The sequence below is a fragment of the Cupressus sempervirens genome, chromosome 8 (assembly GCF_028749045.1).
Source record: "Cupressus sempervirens isolate cs-2001-9-10 chromosome 8, ASM2874904v1, whole genome shotgun sequence".
NCBI lineage: Eukaryota > Viridiplantae > Streptophyta > Pinopsida > Cupressales > Cupressaceae > Cupressus > Cupressus sempervirens.
Window position 1 is genome coordinate 649,495,398 of NC_143125.1, and position 23,398 is coordinate 649,518,795.

Genomic DNA, 23,398 nt, shown 5'->3' on the forward strand with positions numbered 1-23,398 from the left:
CTCAATGTGCTATGACATTAATATATTTCATTAACCTTTTTGTCCATATCAATTACATTACACAATGCCTCTATTTATAAAAGTCTTAGATCATTTTTGAAAACATCTAAATTGACCAACATAGAACACAGACTTTTCTAGAATTATCTATGACTTCGAGAACTTTACCTAACCCTATTCGTCATGGAATTTCTAAAATCCTCTATTACAATTTTACATTTCATTTGAAGGGGAAATTACTCATTCCAACAGCATTTGCTAAGTTCTTCTTACCCATTTGAGTCTTAGGAAATTCTTCTTTTCGTGGTTGAATTTGTAGTGGTCTAGGCTTTCTGAGGCATTTAACCCTTCCATCGTACAATGCAGTGTTTTTAAATTAATCTTAATCACTGAGGGTTTTCTTCAGTTGAATTTGTGGATATACATATCAGTACTGCCATTTCTCACAAGATTATTCTTGTCTGTGGTAGGTTTAGTATACTTAGTACATACTACAACTGCTTTAGGCCTGGGACTACGAATGCCTCTATTGTAAGCTTAAGCATATTCAAAATGGCAGATTTTAGCTGGAAGTATATTGTATTCATGTATTTTTGGCGAACAAAGATTGCTATTTCGATGAATGTTGCTCCAGTTTCATGACTTTCGAATTTAATGGCTTTATGGATAATATATCAAACTGGCTTTGCCTCAACCCTGTTTTGAATTGCCCTAAAATGGGAAACCCCTCAGTTTTGATGATAATTTCTGGTTGGAGGGTCTAATGGATTTTGCCTCATCTCAAGCGTGATATGAGGACTTGAATTTAACATATCTCTAGGAGGGAATCATCTTTTTTTTAAAGCAGGTTTTTGATGACAAGGATATTTCCATTTTTCCCTAGTGTTGCTGCCTATTAGAGTGATCTGAGAAATTAGGGTTCCTGATTATTTCTGGGGTACGACTTGATATTTGTTTCTAAAAGACATTTTACCTGTCTGAGATGGTGATCTTTAGATAATTGATCATGTCAAGCAGTTATACTTTCATGTTCACAACTTCAGTACTTATACATAGAGGCTCTGGATCTGGAGAACATCCATTCTGTAGAATGTAGGTAATAGTTGTTTTTCATTTATTATTCCAGTCTTGACTCTCAATTTCACCATTTTTTGGTCAATTTCGATTCAGAAAGTCTCTTTCGGAATCTGGGTATGCTTTTTTAATGATCTTCTAAGAGTTGGGCAATCTTTCATTTCTCTTGTATAGCCTTTTTGGGCTTAAGAAGCGATTTTGCTGTCTATACGAGACAAAAGCCATAACTTCGTCCTGGACACAGTTTTCAAAACCCTAATCGTCTGTAATCTTTAATTTTTCTCCTTTTTTCTACATTTCGATTTTCTATTCCTTTTGTAGTTGAATTTTCTCTCAAATTTGAAATGTGATAGCTTTCAGAAGCGTGATGTTGACAGATTTGCTCGTTATATGCCTACATATAGATGAGAGCTGGTCGTTCTTTAACTGCAAATGGCTTACTGGTTTTGACACTTTGTACAAGGCTTCAATTTATGTGCCAATTGACAAATGGGGACAACTGCCCATTCCTCTGCCCCTTCCTCTGAACGAGAAAGGAAGAAGGGAATTCCCTGGACTGAAGAAGAACATAGGTATACTTCCCTACATTTTTTCAAGAGGAAAAGTGAATACTTCTGAGTTATTTCCCTCCAATTTTTCTTCTTTTTCAGCTGCATCAAAGAATTACAATGAATTTGTTGATCATAACTGCTTGTTAGAGTTCCCCATCGATGAACATAATATGAAGAACTAATGAGCTCTGATTTCAGTACTCTCAATTCGTATCATGTAGATCAAAGTTCACACATATTGGACATATTCATTTAGTCTATTTTCTGTTTGAGATATTTTATATCATGATATTAACCCAACTCGGCTAGACTAGATCTTTTGTTCCTTTTGTCATATAATGCAGGCTATTTATAATAGGACTTAATAAATATGGTAAGCTGACTGGAGAAGTATTTAAAGAAACTATGTGGTAACAAGAACACCAACACAAATTGCCTTCCATGCTCAAAAGTATTTTATCCGTCTTAGTTCAGGGAATAAAGATAAGAGAAGAGCCACCATACATGATATAACAAGTTGCCAGCCTTGATCAGAAGTATTTTATTTGGCTTAGATCACGGGAATCGTCCAGTTAGATTATATTTCTGATTGGAGGCTCTGATGGACTTTTGCCATCCCCAATGTGATTTGAGGACTTAGATTTTGTTGGATAATGATGTCAAGTGTACAACTGGAAATGAACTTGGTATTGTCAAGCACGCGGTTGGAGTTTTTAGATAGACATTGGAAATTATTTTATTAAGTTTTTCTTTTTAAATATTCATAGATAGTAATTTCTACATTTTTAAGAGTTTTAGTCTCTTTAAAAGCTATCCATGAAAATGTAAGTACATAGTTGTTGTCATGTCTGAAATTCTGATTTGTGTGTTGACCAGAAGATATGACTTCTCTATTGAGGCATGATGTAATTGTTTTGAATTAATAGAAAAAATGTTTATTTGTGTATAAAATCAAATTGTATTTGCTGTTGCAAATTCTCTGTTTGATGTTTATTTGCTTATATTTAAAAGACCACAGATTTAATGTTTTTCTAGGAGAGGGTCATCTTTCTTTGTGCAGGTTATTGAGGGTTAATATTTGATATTTGTTTTCATGAAGACATCTTATTCCTCTGGGTGGCCATCTTTAGTTAGTTGTTCATTGTGAGCAGTTAAACATATGTATATTCTTTTTCCAAATTTAAGTACTTATATTTAATAGCTGGAGGCCTTGCGAAACATAAATTTTCAGTGTATAGTTGTTTCAAGTCTCAATTCTCAGCTTCATGTCATTTTGCCGAAGCTTAATGCAGAACACTGGTTTCCAATTTAGGGTATGTTTTTCTGCTTTGCAAAGAATTGGACAATCTTAAGAAGTGGTTCCACTGTCTCTGCAAGGCTAAAGCCGTTACTTGATCCAAGCTGTTTGCAAAGCACTGATCATCAATCAGTTTTAATTTTCTTCTTTATTTCGTACTTGGATTGCATACTCACTTTATAGTTTGAATTTCAACTAATTCTGAAATTTGGAATTTGAAAGCTTGGTGTTGACAGATTTGAACATCATATTACCATATATAAATGAAGGATAATCCATTTTTACTTGCAACTGGCTTACCAGTATTCACACTTAATACAAGGCTTCAATATTTTTGTAATATGTTATATGGATTTGCCCTCCCAGGGGCCAACTCTGTTTTATTCAGGATCTGTCTGGAGTCAGCAAGAGGAAAAAGCATTCTAAAATGCTCTAACTGCATATGGTAACTACTCACCATATAGATAGGTTGTCAAAGCACACTGAGGATCTGGAAGATTATGCCAGGGTTAATGAAGTCAGCGAGTTAGCTGGTTTAAAGCTACTAGCCAAGTCCTCTGAACAAGAGAAAAGCAGGACACTTTCTGGCTTGTATAAAAGCACAAGTAAATTGCATTTTTTTATGAGAAAGAGCATTCCTTTGAGTTGTTCCACCTCCAATTCATATATCTATATGCTACATGAAAAATTTACAATGATTTTGTTGAATGTACATGCATGTAAAAGAGTTATGCATCGATGAGAGGAATTTATTTTTGGAGAGATGATTGCTATGTCACAGGGGCTGTGTTTACTAGGTCGATCCTTTTGATTAGATAGGCTTTGTCCAGCCATGGATAAGGGACAAGCTCAAGCATGCAGATTTTTAGACAGTGTTCTAATAAGTATTTAAAGACATGGAGTCAAGATTAATTATCATGTGTTCTGATTAATTATTATTATTATTTATTAAGCTTGAGTAGATTTTGTTGCAGGGTGTGCTTCAGATTATTCGCCCACCAAGTGATTCTTCTTATTGAGTCTGTCGAAGGGTTTTTTGGATTACGATGCTCAATGGATGGCAGGCATTCCAGTTATCATCAATGATGTAGTTTTTGGAGGCATCGCAATGGGAATCATGGTAAATTACTATAAAAAAATTTCACTGACTTGGTCAATAATCAAGTTGAAAAAATGTTGAAACGAATTTTTATGTTTTCAGCATGTTGGTAAACAGATTTGCCACTATAAAAATGGCCCAATGGAGTGTATGTGGCAAACCATTCACAACAGTTGGATAGGCCTTTGATATTTGGCCTTCTTCTATGTTTAGAGGGGCAGCTCTCTCGTAAGATGATTTTTTGATTTTTCAATAGAAATGATTAGAACTTAGAATATAAAAAGGAAATCATTGATAGCGAATGCACCACACGACTTCAATGTTTCCATAAAATCAATGTAAACTGTTAATGAAAACAATCAAGAACTACGCTTGAGAGTTATCACTAACACAATGCTAATTCAATCATTCATGAGAATTTGCACAATGCCATGAAAAATGCCCATTACAAAGAAAGAATCAATATTTCAACGTGTCAGATATGTAGAAAGAGAGAATGCAAAATGTACTTTCTTTATTTCTTAGCACTAAGAACATAAGAAAATGACTGATTACAAGAACAATAATTTTACGCACTTTTCGAAAATTGCCTTGTTATCAAAATATAAGTGTTCCCAATCTCCAAGTCCAAAAATTCCTTTATTACATTAAGATTTGGGAATTTATAGCTATTCTAAGATAACTAACCTTTCGGGTTCATAACCACTCAAAAAGTTTGGAATTTGGCACACATTTGAAAATTGACTCTAACTCTAACCCATATCAATAAAAATTCTAGATCCTAACTCCAGTTACAATAAGTGACACGTGTCATTTTTCAATGTAAAATAATTCTAACTTCGTTTCTCAGAATTTTATTTAGAGGAGATCCTCGACAATCAAACTCTATTGAAAACAATGCAAGTAGCTATTTATTTCCTTCACTTTAGTGCCTTTGTTGTGTAGCCTCCCATACTGATAGATATCCAAGGCATTGATAATGGCAACCGTGCTCGATTGATTGGTAGGATCAAGAGAAAATTTGACATTTTTCTAGCTATCAACTTTAATGGGTCCATACTTGAGAAAAATCACATCCAGGTAGTTTTCTAATGTTGCAGTAGACCATGAATATGCATTGATACTTATATCAAACTCCCTTATTGCATTAACTTCGAGTTCCTCTACTTCAGCAAAGCACATCACAAAAAAAGTATTCACTAGACTCTGGAACACTCATATTCCATCTGATTTTTCCCACGCTCTTGTTGCGGCTCACCAAGGCAGTTCCTAAAACAGCTGATGGTATTTGGAACTCCTTTGTTGAAGTAATGAAATTAATGCTACTCCTAGAATCTGTATCATTTATTTCTCCCTTTACCCATAGTCTATCAAATTCAACATTTGGACATCTTATTGGAAATTTTGACAAAGCTCCCTAATCCACGTGTACTGTGCTTATTACAGAGAGATAATAGCCTACAACCTCATACATAATAGGCATGAGCAGGCAAAATTCTAACGTTGAAATGAAAGGAACATCATCTGTACTGCGACCAAAACACACAATAATAGAGGGACCTCTGGCCATGGTGTTTATCCCAATGCAATATGTATGGGCACTATTATTTAGTATAACAGTGGCCCAAAAATTAGCATCAATCAGCAATTCAAATTATGGTTGCGAGTTACAGCCATCGTAGTTACCATATAAGAAACAGGCATGAATTAAGTATTTTCTTCCCAACATAGCAGGTAAATTATAGCAGTTTTTCTTACCTTGAGGAAAATTGCGAAGATGTCTAAATGGCTGGTCCACTTCTGACTGAGTAGTCAAAATGGCCCTTAATTCACCTGTACTCATCATTTGAGATCCAATTAATGCCACACAGATCATTATATCACCCTTCTCCTCCACAATCCAAGCTGATGAATCCTCTTGGTAGTTGACAAAGCTGTGAAATTTTGTCTCATGGATGACACTGCTTCAACTTCTGATCCTCTTAGTTTCTAAGACAACTGTAACTTTTGTGGAGCACCATGAAACCCAATTAAGATAATTTCATTTCACTCATTAACAATTAAGCTTATAGTTAGGCTCTTCATCATCTGCATCTAAATCTAGCCCCACCATGGCTATTGCCAAATGCCCTTTGCATTGGTTGCCTGCATCTCCAACCAAAAATGTCGGGCTGTATTTTTTTTTTTACCAAGGGTTGTTCTCATCGTTTGTGAAATGGCATCCTCCTTTCCTGCAATGAGTTCCACCGCTGCATTTCCATCTATATCCATGCCTTCGAGGAACATTCATCGTATTTTATGAGGTGACAAATTGCCTTGATATTTTATCAAACAAGTCAGCGGCTCCACTAGATGAAAATGGGTACATTTAGGTTTGGCATTCTATCAAACAATTGACATGCTTGATTTATGTTTCGGACTGCCCGCATCGCTTAAGGCATTTTGTTGAACAAACGACGTGCACTCTCTATAATTAGCTTCACACTTACTATACACACACATGCAATCACTTGCAAGGTCGTTGAAACCCGCATGAAGATCAACCATCGACCTTGGTATTGCTAAAGTTTATCTAAAGCTCCTCTTGTTAAATCCATATTTTGAAGCCTTGGAAATCTATTTGCACACAATCTGCAAATGCTTCATTGCTTTCCTTTTCCCAAGATTGCATTTCTAACAAATAATTTGAGCTCGTTGCTTATGACTCAACATTTTAATAAATGTTCCTTGTGTGCGGAATGAAGTCACATTGTCCCTTTAAGAGATGAACTTGTTTATGTTCCATGAAATGTCGTGGCTGAAGAAGTGAACGAAGATCCTTCCATGTGGGTTACATATTTTGCCAATGATATTCACATGTTTTGTCTTTTAGCTAAGAATGAATACATTATGTCAAATTGTTGTTCACTTACCTTGCTAAGAGATGCAATGAAGGAGTTACATGCTTGGATGAGTTTTACCAGTCTCTCTCTATCTCTTTTATTACTTCTCATTCCCAATAGGTGGTTGTTAAAAGTTGGAGTTTGGGTTGGGAAGTTCGGGTTAGGATTAGGCTAACAAGTTAGAGTACGTAGTGAGAGAGTATTTTAGTAAGTGGAGAGAGAAAGATTGAGTGAGAAAAGGCAACCCGAACTTGAACTTCTCTCTAGAAGTTTTGGTACATAGAGAGAGGTAGTACAGGGATAGAAAATTTTGAGGGAGAGGAAGCAATCCAAACTCAAACTCAAACTTCTCTCTAAAAGTTAAAGTGTGGGGAGAGAGAAAATGTTTGAATAGTATAGAATAATCTCTCTCTCTCTCTCCTTCTCGAAATTAACTTAATTAACTCTCTCATAAAAAAATAAATTAACTTAATTAACTCTCTCATAAAAAAATTATTCGGGTAACAGTTGGCTCTATCTGGGGACAAGGACTGTGTAGGACATTGAATGAACCCAAAGTTAAGAAAGAACAATGTTTTATCACAAGGGCTATAGAGTCACCCAAAAATGAGATAAATCTAAGAAAAAGGAACTAAGCACAACAAAATTGGGAACACGACCAAACAAAAAAGAAAGGAAGACACGACAAAAACTCCTAACTAGACTATGTACAAGGCAGGTCTCACTACTTCTAGTGACTCAAGATATAATCATACAAATCCATTCATTGGTTGGGGAAAATAAATACCATGGCGTGCTAACATGTAGAAACTTTTTAATTCATGTGGACTCAAATATAAGATGGTTCCTAGGATTCCAATTCTGAGATTTCTAGCATGTTCCACCTCTCTAGAGAAAGGGACACATACAAATAATCAGGCTTCATAAAAAATCTTAGACTTCAAAAGCAACTCTGCTTCTTGTGGCATGTCATTGATGACTTCATTTTCAAAGAATTGTATAATTAGAATCTCAAGTTTTTGAATGCACCTTTGATCTTCTCCTCTAATCAGCAAGCCCTCTAGTTGAATTTCTAGTCATTGGTCATCATGAAGTCTTGCACTCATTTCTGACAATAGGCACTATTTCTTTTCCATGAGCATGATTACGGCCAAATCTTCTATAAAATTATTCCAACCTCGATGCATATTTGTGTTAGATTGAATCTTCTTATGATCCTTTTCTTCTTTTTCATCTTGCGAAATATTATCTTGAATTTTTAGGCACTCCTACGTTACATTGATACCATCTCTAACATTATAGGCCATAACTTCAATTTCCATCCCATTAATATCTGAATTCTCTATCAAAAGGGTCTTCTGATCGTTAAGGCTAGGAGATACCAAACTTCATATGGGATTTCCTTCATACAATCTATGATGCAAAGCAACTTGTGGAGCTATAGTCATTGAAACTTTTCTTTGAATACCAACTTGAGAATCATCAATAGGAATGCCTCCCTCTAAGAATAAAGGATTAAAGTAAACATTTTCTTCATAGAGGAAATTACTGTCCAAGGATTTTGAGCACAATCTTGGAGTAAATACATCATACAAGCTTCCTTTATCAAATTCCTCCATAAGATTCCATGCTAAATCATTACTTCTTTTATCATGGTTATTCTTCTCATAAAAGATCTTTGACATAGGATTTTCTATTTGATGAGAAGGCTCAAAAAGAGGATTTCTTTGACCTTTGAATGATCCATAGGATTTGAATTGCACTTCCATTGGATCAGAGGAACTTGTTGCCATATTCATAAAATTTTGATTTTCAATATGTTTAATGACATCTATGTCATTTTGAATCATCGATTCTTTTCGAAGACATCTTTCATGAAATGTGAAAATTGGCTAAATGGTTCATCTTCTTCTCCTTGATGTTGGTTTTTAGCTTTTTCATCAACTGGTCTTTTAATCACAAGTTCATCAATGTCATCAAATGTAAATGTCTCCATTTCCATAGGGGAGGTAGATATTTGTAGAGGTTCATTGGTGCTTTTGTCTCTGTCAATGGTAGTGGTTTTTGATTGTGACAAAAAATCTGAAGTATTGATGTCGTCAATAGATTCATCACCTTGAATGATCATAGAAGGATGAGTAGGAAGATCTTCTCTACATAGGAAGTCATCATCTGAATCATCGAGGCACCAAGTAGGAATAAAAGTATTACAAAATTCACTTTGATCCACATTTCCCTCATCTTCAATCATATGTTGTGTAGTTCCTTGAGATTTTGATATTTCTTTTTCTTTTCCATTAGGATCAAGATGATTGAATACTTTCTCTTGGGTTTGAAAATTTTGACAATGATGCCTTGATACATTACTAGACTCTTGTTCTTCTATAGGCACTATTTCTCAACCATCTCCTTGATTAGACATAGAATCTTTGTCTTCTTTCAAGCATTAAGATTTAGATGAGACATTTGGATTTGGTGATGTTCTCTTATCAAGAAAATAATTCTTGTAGGGGTTATCTTTCTCAAGTTCTTGCAGCATTTGAAGTAAAGAAGGATGTACTTTGTCAAGATCTAGATGTGCATTGTTGTAGAAGCTTTTTAAAAACTTAACCTGATTACGATCAATGGAAGCATGATTTTTATGAGCAATAGGTGCAAGCATTGGGATATTTTTCTAACCACCATTATCCATCCTCGATTCACATGAATCATTTTTATGATCAAGGTTTTCCTTATAATAGCAGGTGAAATTTCTTTCGGAAAATGATTTTGGTATGTGAGAGAAAAATTGATTATCCCTACCATCTTCCTCATCTATCTTTTGCAAGGTTTGGAGTGAAGATGGATGGATCTTTTCTTGATCTAGTTTCTATCTACCACAGAAACTCTTCAAGAAGCTATTCTACTTAGGATCAATAAAAATCTGATTTTGTTGAGATACAAGTGCATGCCAGACATTTTTAGTATTCCTCATTGTTGATTTAGATGAAGCACATTTTTTAGCAAGGCCTTCTTTATCTTTATATGGTGAATCTTTTTCCACGAAGTATTCTTGATCATGAAAAGTAAAACCATAATCCTTTCCATCTCCTTCTTCAATCCTTCGCAAAACCTGAAGTAAGTGGGGATGAACCATTTTAAGATCTAGCCTCCTACCACTATAGAAATTCTTCAAGAATTCAACTTGTAGAGGCTCATCAGGAATTTTTTTCTTGGGATATGAAAAGTATTCATCATCACTGTCATTATCACTATCACTTTCAACTTTTCCCTTGTACCAAACCATGATTCTAAATTGCCACCTTGAAATAGAGTCGCCGATAATCAATCTTTAAAATAGAGTGTTGCCAACCTTCATTCAAGGGACGATACCTCCTATCAACCATGTTACTGATTATTTTTTGCTTCGTCTTGGATGTGACCAAGATTTTGCCTATTCTTCTTGGAATAGAAACTATTCTTTCAACTACTACAATGTTTTGACCAATAGAAGCTCTTCGCCAGATTTTGCCAAATTCTTCTTCTTCTCCTAGAATTTGATTCACTTGATGATATTGTTGAGCAGTTCATCTACACCTCTAGGCTAGACTATTCAAATTTGAAATAATATCTTCTTGTGTATCCTGGAAGCCAAGATTTGGTTGTAGAACTGGAAGCACATTCTCATGGGGCAATACCATGTTGTTTCATCATATGCAACTAATTAATCTTTCTTGTTTCGGTCCCTAGTAGAGTCGCCAAAAACCTATTGGTAAACAAATCTGCCACTGTAAAATTTTCCCAACAAAGTGTATGTGGCAAACTATTCACAATAGTTGGATAGGCCTTTGATATCTATCCTTCCTCTGCATTTAGAGGGGCAGCTCCCTCGTTAGATAAATTTTTTGATTTTTCAATAGAAATGATTAGAGCTTAGAATATAAAAAGGAAACCATTGATAGCGAATGTACCACACGACTTCAATGTTTCCATAAAATCAATGTGAACTGTTAATGAAAACAATCAAGAACTACGCTTGAGAGCTATCACTGACACAATGCTAATTCAATCATTCATGAGAATTTGCAAAATACCATGAAAAATGCCCATTACATAGAAAGAATCAATAATTCAACATTTCAGATATGTAGAAAGAGAGAAGACAAAATGTACTTTCTTTATTTCTTAGCACCAAGAACATAAGAAAATGACTGATTACAAGAACAATATTTGTACACACTTTCCAAAAATTGCCTTGTTATCAAGACATAAGTGTTCCCAATCTCCAAATCCAAAAAGTCCTTTATTACATTAAGATTTGGGAATTTATAGCTATTCTAGGATAACTGACCTTTTGGGTTCGTAACCACTCAAAAAGTTAGAGTTTGGAATTTGACACACATTTGAAAACTAACTCTAACTCTAACCCATATCAATAAAATCTCTAGATCCTAACTCTAGTTACAATAAGTGACACGTGTCACTTTTCAATGTAAGATAATTCTAACTTTGTTTTTTAGAATTTTATTTAGTGGAGATCCTTGACAATCAAACTCTGCTAAAAACAATGCAAGTAGCTATTTATTTCCTTCACTTTAGTACCTCTGTTGTGTAGCCTCCTATACTAATAGATATCCAAGGCATTGATAATGGAACTCATGCTTGATTGATTGGTAGGATCGATCAAGAGAAAATTTCACATTTTTCAAGCTATCAACTTTAATGGGTCCATACTTGAGAAAAATCACATCCAGGTAGTTTTTTAATGTTGTAGTAGACCATGAATATGCACTAATACTTATATCAAACTCCCTTATTGCATTAACTTCAAGTTCCTCTACTTCAGCGAAGCACATCACAAAAAAAGTATTCACTAGACTCTGGAACACTCAAATTCGATCTGATTTTTCCCACGCTCTTGTTGTGGCTCACCAAGGAGGTTTCTAAAATAGCTGATGATATTTGGAAATCCTCTATTGAAGTAATGAAATTAATGCTATTCCTATAATCTATATCATTTATTTCTTCCTTTACCCATAGTCTATCAAATTCAAAATTTGGATATCTTATGGGAAATTTTGACAAAGCTCCATAATCCACATGTACTATGCTGATTACTAAGAGATAATAGCCTACAACCTCATACATAGCAGGCATGAGTAGGCAAAATTCTAATGTTGAAATAAAAGGAACATCATATGTATTGTGACCAAAATAGACAATAATAGAGGGACCTTTGGCCATGGTGTTTATCCTCGTGCAATATGTATGGGTACTATTGTTTAGTATAATAGTGGCCCAAAAATTAGCATCAATCAACAACTCAAATTATGGTTGCAAGTTAGAACCATCATAGTTACCATATAAGAAGTACACACGAATTAAGTATTTTCTTTCCAACACAATGGGTAAATTATAGCCATTTCGCTTATCTTGAAAAAAACTGTGAAGATGTCTGAATGGCTGGTCCACTTCTGACTGACTAGTCAAAATGGCCCTCAATTCACCTATACTCATCATTTGAGATCTAGCTAATGCCATGCGAATCATTATATCCCCCTTCTCATCCATAATCTAGGCTGATGAATCCTCTTGGTAGTTGACAACGCTATGAAATTTTGTCTCATGGATGACATTGCTTCAACTTTTGATCCTCTTAGTTTCTAAGATAGTTGTAACTTTTGTGGAGCACCATGAAATCAAATTAATACAATTTCATTTCACTTATTAATGATTAAGCTTATAGTTAGGCTCTTCATCATATGCATCTAAATCTACCCCCACCATGGCTATTGCCAGATGCCCTTTGCATTGGTTGCCTGCATCTCCAACAAGAAATGTTAGGTTTTTTTTTTTTTACCAGGAGTTATTTTCACTGTTTGTGAAATGACATTCTCCTTTCTTGCAATGAGTTCCACTATTGCATTTCCATGTATATCGATTCCTTCGACGAACATTCATTATACTTGATGAGGTGATAAATTGCCTTGATATTTTATCAAACAAGTCGACAGCTCTACTAGATGAAAATGTGGCATTCTGTCAAACAATTCACATGCTTGATTTATATTTCAGACTACCCACATGGCTTGAGGCATTTTTTTGAACAAACAACACGCGCTCTCTATAGTTAGCTTCACACTTACCATACACACACATGTAGTCACTTGCAAGGTAGCTAGCACCCGCATGAAGATCAACCATCAACCTTGGTATTGCTAAAGTTTATTTAAAGCTCCTCTTGTTAAATCCATATTTTGAAGCCTTCCTTGCAAATCTATTTGCACACAATTTGTAAATGCTTCATTGCTTTCCTTTTCCCAAGATTACATTTCTAACAAATAATTTGAGCTCATTGCTTATGACTCCACATTTTACTGAATGTTCCTTGTGTGTGGAATGAAGTCACATTGTCCCTTTAAGAGATAAATTTGTTTATGTTCCATGAAATGTCATGGCTGAAGAAGTGAAGGAAGATCCTTCCATGTGGGTTACATTTTTTGCCAATGCTATGTCACATGTTTTGTCTTTTAGTTGAGAATGAATACATTTTGTCAAACTATTGTTGACTTACCTTGCTAAGAGATGCAATGAATGGGTTACATGCTTGGCTGAGTTTTACCAGTCTCTCTCTATCTCTTTTATTACTTCTCATTCCCAATAGGTGGTTGTTAAAAGTTGGAGTTTGGGTTGGGAAGTTCAGGTTAGGATTAGGTTAACAAGTTAGAGTATGTAGTGAGAGAGTATTTTAGTATGTGGAGAGATAAGTATTGAGTGAGAGAAGGAAACCCAAACCTGAACTTTTGTCTAGAAGTTTTGGTACGTAGAGAGAGGTAGTACATGGAGAGAGAAAATTTTGAGGGAGAGGAAGCAATCCAAACTCAAACTCAACTTTCTCTCTAGAAGTTAAAGTACGAGGAGAGAGAAAATGCTTGAATAGTAGAAAATAATCTCTCTCTCTCTCTCTCTCTCTCTCTCTCTCCGTCTTCTTGAAATTAACTTTAAAATTAATTAACTCATAAAAAAATTCAAGTAACAGCTGGCTCTATCTGGGGACAAGGATTGTGTAGGACATTGAATGAACCTAGAGTTAAGAAAGAGCAGTGCTTTATCATAAGGCCTATAGAGTCACCCAAAAAGAAGATAAATCCAGGAAAAAGGGACTAAGCTCAACAAAATTGGGAACACAACCAAATAGAAAAGAAAGGAAGACACGACAAAAACTCCTAACTAGACTATGTATAAGGCAGGTCTCACTACCTCTAGTGACTCAAGATATAATCATACAAATCCATTCATTGGTTGGGGAAAATAAATACCATGGCATGCTAACATGTAGAAACTTTCTGATTCATATGGACTCAAATATAAGATGGTTCCTTGGATTCCAATTCTGAGATTTCTAGCATGTTCCACCTCTCTAGAGAAAGGGACGCATACAAATAATCAGGCTTCATAAAAAATCTCAGACTTCAAAAGCAACTCTGCTTCCTGTGGCATGTCATTGATGATTTCATTTTCAAAGAATTGTATAATTAGAATCTCAAGTTTCTGAATGCACCTCTGATCTTCTCCTCTACTTGGCAAGCCCTCTAGTTGAATTTCTAGTGATTTGTCATCATGAAGTCTCGCACTCATTTATGACAATAGGCACTCTTTCTTTTCCATGAGCATGATTACGGTTGAATCTTCTATAAAATTATTCCAACCTTGATGCATATCTATCCTAGATTGAATCTTCTTATGATCCTTTTCTTCTTTTTCATCTTGTGAAATATCATCTTGAATTTTTAAGCACTTTTGAGTTACATTGATACCATCTTTAACATTACAGGCCATAACTTCAATTTCCATCCCATTAATATCTAAATTCTCTATCAGAAGGATCTTCTAATGGTTAAGGCTAGGAGATACCAAACTTCATATGGGATTTCCTTCATACAATCTATGATGTAAAGCAACCTATGGAGCTATAGTCATTGAAACTTTTCTTTGAATACCAACTTGAGAATCATCAATAGGAATGCCTCCCTCTAAGAATAAAGGATTAAAGTAAACATTTTCTTCATAGAGGAAATTACTATCCAAGGATTTTGAGCACAATCTTGGAGTAAATACATCATAAAACCTTCCTTTATCAAATTCCTCCATAAGATTTCCTGCTAAATCATTACTTCTTTTATCATGGTTATTCTTCTCATAAAAGATCTTTGACATAGGATTTTCTATTTGATGAGAAGGCTCAGAAAGAGGATTTCTTTGACCTTTGAATGATCCATAGGATTTGAATTACACTTCCATTGGATCATAGCAACTTGTTGCCATATTCATAAAACTTTGATTTTCAATATGTTCAATGACATCTATGTCCTTTTGAATCATCGATTTTTTTCCAAGACATCTTTAGTGAAATGTGAAAATTGGCTAGCATGATAAAGAATAAAGGCTAAATGATTCATCTTCTTCTCCTTGATGTTGGTTTTTAGCTTTTTCATGAGCTGGTCTTTTAGTCACAATTTCATCAATGTCATCAAATGCAAATGTCTCCATTTACATAGGGGAGGTAGATATTTGTAGAGGTTCATTAGTGCTTCTGTCTCTGTCAGTGGTAGTGGTTTTAGATTGTGACGGAACATTTGAAGTATTAATGTCGTCAATAGATTCACCACCTTGAGTGATCATAGAAGGATGAACAACAAGATCTTCTTTGCATAGGAAGTCATCATCTAAAGCATCGAGGCACCAAGTAGGAATAAAAGTATTATGGAATTTACTTTGATCCACATTTCCCTCATCTTCAATCATATGTTGTGTAGTTCCTTGAGATTTTGATTTTTCTTTTTCTTTTCCATTAGGATCGAGATGATTGAATACTTTCTCCTGGGTTTGAAAATTTTCACAATGATGCCTTGATACATTACTAGTCTCTTGTTCTTCTATAGGCACCATTTCTTGACCATCCCCTTGATTAGACATAGAATCTTTGTCTTCTTTGATGCATGAAGATTTAGATGAGACATTTGGATCTGGTGATGTTCTCTTATCAAGAAAATAATTCTTGCAGGGGTCTTCTTTCTCAAGTTCTTGTAGTGTTTGAAGTAAAGAAGGATGTACTTTGTCAAGATCTAGATGTGCATTGTTGTAGAAGCTTTTTAGAAACTTAACCTGATTAAGATCAATGGAAGTATGATTTTGATGAGCAATAGGTGCAGGCATTGGGCTATTTTTTTGACCACCATTATCCATCCCTGATTCACATGAATCATTTTTATGATCAAGGTCTTCCTTATAATAGCAGGTGAAATTTCTTTTGGAAAATGATTTTGGTTTGTGAGAGAAAAAATGATTATCCTTACCATCTTCTTCATCTATCTTTTGCAAGGTTTGGAGCAAAGATGGATGGATCTTTTCTTGATCTAGTTTCTATCCACCATAGAAACTCTTCAAGAAGTTATTCTACTTAGGATCAATGAAAATCTGATTTTGTTGGGATATAGGTGCATGACAGGCATTTTTAGTATTCCTCCATGCTGATTTAGATGAAGCACATTTTTTAGCAAGGCCTTCTTTATCTTTATATGCTAAATCTTTTTCCATGAAGTATTCTTGATCATGAAAAATAAAACCCTAATCCCTTTCATCTTCTTCTTCAATCTTTTGCAAAACTTGAAGTGGGGATGAACCATTTTAGGATCTAGCCTCCTTGCACCATAGAAATTCTTCAAGAATTCAACTCGTAGAGGCTCATCAGGAATTTGTTTCTTGGGATATGAAAAGTATTCATCATCACTATCGTTATCACTATCACTTTCAACTTTTCCCTTGTACCAAACCATGATTCTAAATTGCCACCTTGAAATAAAGTCACCAATAATCAATCTTTAAAATAGAGTTGCCAACCTTCATTTAAGGGAAGGTACCTTCTATCAACCATGTTACTGATTATTATTCGCTTCGTCTTGGATGTGACCAAGATTTTGCCTGTTCTTCTTGGAATAGAAACTATTCTTTCAACTACTACAATGTTTTGACCAATAGAAGCTCTTTGCCAGATTTCACCAAATTCTTCTTCTTCTTCTAGAATTTGATTCACTTGATGATATTGTTGAGCAGTTTATCTACACCTCTAGGCTAGATTGTTCAAATTTGAAATAATATCTTCCTGTGTATCCTAGAAGCCAAGATTTGGTTGTAGAACTAGAAGCACATTCTCATGTAGCAATACCATGTTGTTTCATCATAGGCAATTGATTAATCTTTCTTGTTTCAGTCCCTAGTAGAGTTGCCAAAAATCTGTTGGTAAATAGATTTGCCACTGTAAAAATGGCCCAACGAAGTGTATGTGGAAAATTGTTCACAACAGTTAGATAGGCTTTGATATCTAGCGTTCCTTTGTGTTTAGAGGGGCAGCTCCCTCGTCAGATTTTTTTTTTAAATTTTTCAATAGAAATGATTAGAACATAGAATAATGAAACCATTGATAGAAAATGCACCACATGACTTCAATGTTTCCATAAAATCAATGTGAACTATTAATGAAAACAATCAAGAACTACGCTTGAGAGCTATCACTGATACAATGCTAGTTCAATCATTCATGAGAATTTTCTTAATACCATGAAAAATGCCCATTACATAGAAAGAATCAATAATTCAACATTTTAGATATGTAGAAAGAGAGAAGACAAAATGTACTTTCTTTATTTCTTAGCACCAAGAACATAAGAAGATGATTGATTACAAGAATAATAATTGTACATACTTTCCAAGAATTGGCTTGTTATCAAAACATAAGTGTTCCCAATGTCGAAGTCGAAAAAGTCCTTTATTACATTGAGATTTGGGAATTTATAGCTATTCTCGGATAACTAACCTTTTGAGTTCGTAACCACTCAAAAAGTTAGAGTTTGGAATTTGGCACACATTTGAAAACTGACTCTAACTCTAACCCATATCAATAAAAACTCTAGATCCTATCTCCAGTTACAATAAGTGACACGTGTCACTTTTCAATGTAAATGATTCTAACTTTGTTTCTTATAATTTTATTTAGTGGAGATCCTCGACAATAAAACTCTACTAAAAATAATGCAAGTAGCTATTTATTTCCTTCTCTTTAGTACCTCTATTGTGTAGGCTCCTATACTAATAGATATCCAAGGCATTGATAATGGTACCCGTGCTCGATTGATTGGTAGGATCAAGAGAAAATTTGACATTTTTCAAGCTATCGACTTTAATGGGTCCATACTTGAGAAAAATCGCATCCGAGTAGTTTTCTAATGTTGCAATAGACCATGAATATGCATTAATACTTATATCAAAATCCCTTATTGCATTAACTTCGAGTTCCTCTACTTGAGCAAAGCACATCACAAAAAAAGTATTCACTAGACTCTGGAACACTCAAATTCCATTTGATTTTTTCAACACTCTTGTTGTGGCTCACCAAGGCAGTTTCTAAAATAGCTGATGGTACTTGGAACTCCTCTATTTAAGTAATGAAATTAATGCTATTCCTATAATTTGTATAATTTATTTCTCCCTTCACCCATAGTCTATCAAATTCAAAATTTGGATATCTTATTGGAAATTTTGACAAAGCTACATAATCCATGTGTACTGTGCTAATTATAGAGAGATAATAGCCTACAACCTCATACATAGCAAGCATGAGCAAGCAAAATTCTAATGTTAAAATGAAAGGAACATCATCTGTTCTGCAACCAAAACACACAATAGTAGAGGGACCTCTAGCCATGGTGTTTATCCTAGTGCAATATGTATGGGTACTATTGTTTAGTATAATAGTGGCCCAAAAATTAGCATCGATCAAGAATTCAAATTATGTTTGTGAGTTATAACCATCATAGTTACCATATAAGAAACAGGCATGAATTAAGTATTTTCTTCCCAGCACAACAGGTAAATTATAGCCATTTCGCTTGCCTTGAGGAAAATTGTGAAGATGTCTAAATGGCTGGTCCAGTTCTGACTGACCAGTCAAAATGGCCCTGAATTCACCTATACTCATCATCTAAGATCTAGTTAATTCCATGTAGATCATTATATATCCCCGTTCTCCTCCATAATCTAGGCTAATGAATCCTCTTGGTAGTTGACAAAGCTGTGAAATTTTGTCTAATGGATGACATTGCTTCAACTTCTGATTCTCTCAGTTTTTAAGATAGTTGTAACTTTTGTGGAGCATCATGAAATCCAATTAATATAATTTCATTTCACTTATTGACTATTAAGCTTATAGTTAGGCTCTTCATCATCTGCATCTAAATCTAGCCCCACCATGGCTATTGCCAGATGCCCTTTGCATTGGTTGCTTGCATCTCTGACTAGAAATGTTAGGTTATATTTTTTTTATCAGGAGTTGTTCTCACTGTTTGTGAAATGGCATTCTCATTTCCTGCAATGAGTTCCACTGCTGCATTTCCATGTATATCCATTCCTTCAAGGAACATTCATCGTACTTGATGAGGTGATAAATTGCTTTGATATTTTATCAAACAAGTCAGCGGCTTGACTAGATGAAAATGGGTACATTTAGGTTTGGCATTCTATCAAACAATTCATGTGCTTGATTTATGGTTCGGACTACCTACATGGCTTGAGGCATTTTGTTGAACAAATGATGTGCACTCTCTATAGTTAGCTTCACACTTACCGTATACACACATGTAGTCACTTGCAAGGTAGCTGACACCCACATGAAGATCAACCATTGACCTTGGTGTTGCTAAAGTTTATTAAAGCTCCTCTTGTTAAATCCATATTTTGAAGCCTTCCTTGCAAATCTATTTGCACACAATTTGCAAATGCTTCATTGCTTTCCTTTTCCCAAGATTGCATTTTTAACAAATAATTTGAGCTTGTTGCTTATGACTCCACATTTTATTGAATGTTCTTTGTGTGTAGAATGAAGTCACATTATCCCTTTAAGAGATGAACTTGTTTATGTTCCATGAAATGTCGTGGGTGAAGAAGTGAAGGAAGATCCTTCCATGTGGGTTACATATTTTGCCAATGCTATGTCACATGTTTTGTCTTTTAGCTGAGAATGAATACATTCTATCAAAATGTTGTTCACTTACCTTGCTAAAAGATGCATTCCCAATAGGTGGTTGTTAAAAGTTGGAGTTTGGGTTCGAAAGTTCGGGTTAGGATTAGGTTAACAAGTTAGAGTATGTAGTGAGAGTATTTTTGTACATGGAGAGAGAAGGATTGAGTGAGAGAAGGCAACCCAAATCCAAACTTCTCTCTAGAATTTTTGATACATAGAGAGAGTTAGTATAGGGCGAGAGAAAAATTTGAGGGAGAGGAAGCAATCCAAACTCAAACTCGAACTTCTCTCTAGAAATTAAAGTATGGGGAGAGAGAAAATGTTTGAATAGTAGAAAATAATATCTCTTCGTCTTCTCAAAATTAACTTAAATAACTCTCTTATAAAAAAATTATCCGGGTAACACGATAGTCATTGTTGAAGCTATTACATCTATTGTTTCTTATGCATTTTTCTCTATGAGAATAAGCAGTGGATTGGAGACATTATGTGGGCAGGCAATTGAAATAGGGGACATTCAAATGCTGACTATGTGTATGCAATGATCTTGGATCATTTCTATAACCACAACAAGTGTACTTATCTTTACATATTTGCTAAGCGGATACTTAAGGCATTTGGTCAATTAGAAGAGATATCTCATGTTACCCAACTTTTTTGCAGTTGGATGCTTCCCCAACTCCTTTCATTTCCAATATCCATTTCAGACATCATAAAGCAGTTATTTGCATCATACTCGAGTGTTGTGCTATGTACCTTGACACATAAGAATGTACTCTATCAATCTTAAGTTTTCATCAAATAGTTTTATTTCTTTTTTCTCTTAGAACTATTGCTACCAATAACACAACTTGTGATTTGATGACTAAATATACAGCTAAGAGAGTTAGTACTTCACAGTACTCGTTGTATTAACGAAAAATCTGAAGAACCCAGCTGTTGCAATGGACTCAATGTCAATTCATGTAAAGTTAATTCTCATTTAAATGCAATGAGGTAAATAATTAGGATATTCACATCCCACATTCTAATTTAAACATTTTGGTCTCTTGTTTTAGTATGATAGAATGGGGATGGCAAATTATGATATCGATGGGATTCAATGCAGCCATCAGGTTTCATGGGTAGTGTGGGACATTAGTATACATTATGGTGCTGAACTTATGGACTAGATTGTGTTGAGATTTTTATCATCAACATTTTGAATCACACTGTGATTTATCATCAGAAAATCTAATTCAGAAGTTAAGCATCATAATTATCATGGATTGTGGAAATATGATCTCTTTAATTAGTATACATTGATTAACCCTAATTGATATCAATACTAAAATTTTCATGATCAAATAATATTTTTAGAAACTTTATTTTTTAAATATATTTTTCACTAATTTTTAATTTTTATATTTATCTTATCAATAATACCTATTTTACATTTGACATTTTTGAATTATGCATTTTTTAATGATTGTTGAACATATTTAGAGAAATCTTTAAAATTCATTTAAATTTAAATTTTGATCTTTTTATAAAATTTATTGTAAATATAAATAATTTTACTATAAAAGGAATAAAAAGAGATCATATATATATATAAATTTAAAAAAGATTATATAAGGTAGTCCAATTTTAGAATTTAAACAATCTATATGTAAAAAAAGAAAAATATAGATTAAAAGTGTTGTTTATTTATAGATTTTTTTTTTCTATTTTGTACTAATCTCTAAACAATATAAGTTTAGGTTTTAATTAAAAGTATATTAATTAATTATTTAATTTTAGTAAGTAGAATATATTAATTTTTGTTACATTTACCTAATATATTTCCTATTAAATATGATAGATCTATTGAAACTAATGTTAGATTAACTTTCACTAAATGAAGTGTACAAAAATATAATTATAATTATAATTATAATCCTAAATCCAACCCCAATTCTAGTATAAATTCTATTTGAAATCTTTTATTTCTAATTCTTTAGTAAGCAACAATTGAACTTTTATCACCTTCCAAAATCTACTCGCATTAAGATCACTTAATAAATGAGTATTTATACCTAACCCTAAAACTTATGCTAAACAAAATTGAATCTTAATCTCTATACAATCTAAATAAATTAACCTAATCCTATATTATATAATTCTAAACAAATTAACCTAATCCTATATTATATAATTCTAGCCCTAATTGAATTATAGTGCTAACTCTATCTAATTGAACTATAGTCTTTGACACTAGGTACTAATCTATGTTGCATTTTAATCCACGTCAAACCGAAAACGTGCAAATGCATAGCATTTGGAGTATCCTGCGTTTTGTACTCTTTCTTAATAAAAAATTGTTTACATTATTTCTATTTTCAATTTGCTATCACATGCTTCCCAACCCCATTAGCCTATTTCATTCTTTTGAAAGACTGATATTATATAGATAGCATTAATTAAGATACTAACTTCTGAGTTTGTAATTTTGTTGTGGTATGAGGGTAGGCAATGAACTCGGGGCAGGGCAGCCAAAAGAAACGAAATTCTCAACAGTAGTTGTGTCCTTTACTTCCATGATCGTAGGACTTCTATGAAGTGGTGTTATCTACATCTCCAAAGATAATTCTCCCCTACTTTCTCTTCCAAGTTTGCTACTCTTCTGGTACTAGCAATTCTCTTATACTCCGTGCAAATAGTTTTTTTGAGGTCAGTCAAATTCAGTTGGTAACTATTTGATCTATTAGAGGCAAAGAAAAATAAGTTAAATAAGACATCTTTTGTTCTATGTTCTAGGGGTGGCACTGAAAATTGATGCCATAGCTATCAAACTCTTCAAAGTTTTAGCTCACATTAGATTTAACTTCCATCGTGCGCCATTGATCTCTAATTTAGGATTTCATGCATTAGTTTATATTCCAATTCAATTTAGGAGTTGTATTTCTAGCAAATAATTCATTACTACATTTGGACCTTAATAGCCGTCGTCCTAGTGACAGAACCATGAATTGGCTCCTGTTGGATAACCGTCAGACTTTTGCTATTACAAATTGTGATGACAAGGGAATCTGCAGTAATGGCGACAACTGACACTGTCATAACTTGGAAGAAGAAAGGGACAAGAGTTCGTGTTCATGATGTCACAACTACGATAGTTTAAGCTTCCAATCAGCCATCAAAATTGCAACGTTGATGCAACAACTATATTGTAGAAGCGACGTTCATCCGTCGGGACAGGCCATCGTAATTGCGACTACTAGTCGAATTATTAAAAAATAAAATGTTGCTATATCCCAGAGTCAGCTATTCAACGCTGTGAATGTAGGGTAGATATTTTGTCAAGCCCCAATGCCAAAAAGCCTATGTGTAAAAAAGCTTTAGGGGTTGCAAATGCAAGATTAGAGAAACAGTCATCTATTGGTAAGCTGGAGAAATTTTGTGGTGGTATTCCATTCGTAT

At 34.1% G+C, this 23,398-nt stretch overlaps 1 long non-coding RNA gene across 6 annotated transcripts; it reads left to right on the plus strand.

Annotated features, from left to right (window-relative positions):
- Positions 1-234: 234 nt before the first annotated feature.
- On the plus strand, positions 235-17,221 carry LOC149544101 (uncharacterized). 6 transcript variants are annotated; one of them, XR_016355737.1, is made up of 3 exons: positions 235-1,646; positions 3,897-4,042; positions 17,190-17,221. It is a non-coding gene; the product is annotated as an uncharacterized LOC149544101 (long non-coding RNA). The 6 variants fall into 6 exon arrangements; XR_016355735.1 differs by lacking the exon at positions 17,190-17,221 and adding an exon at positions 4,124-4,448; XR_016355736.1 differs by lacking the exon at positions 17,190-17,221 and adding an exon at positions 4,139-4,448.
- Positions 17,222-23,398: the final 6,177 nt, after the last annotated feature.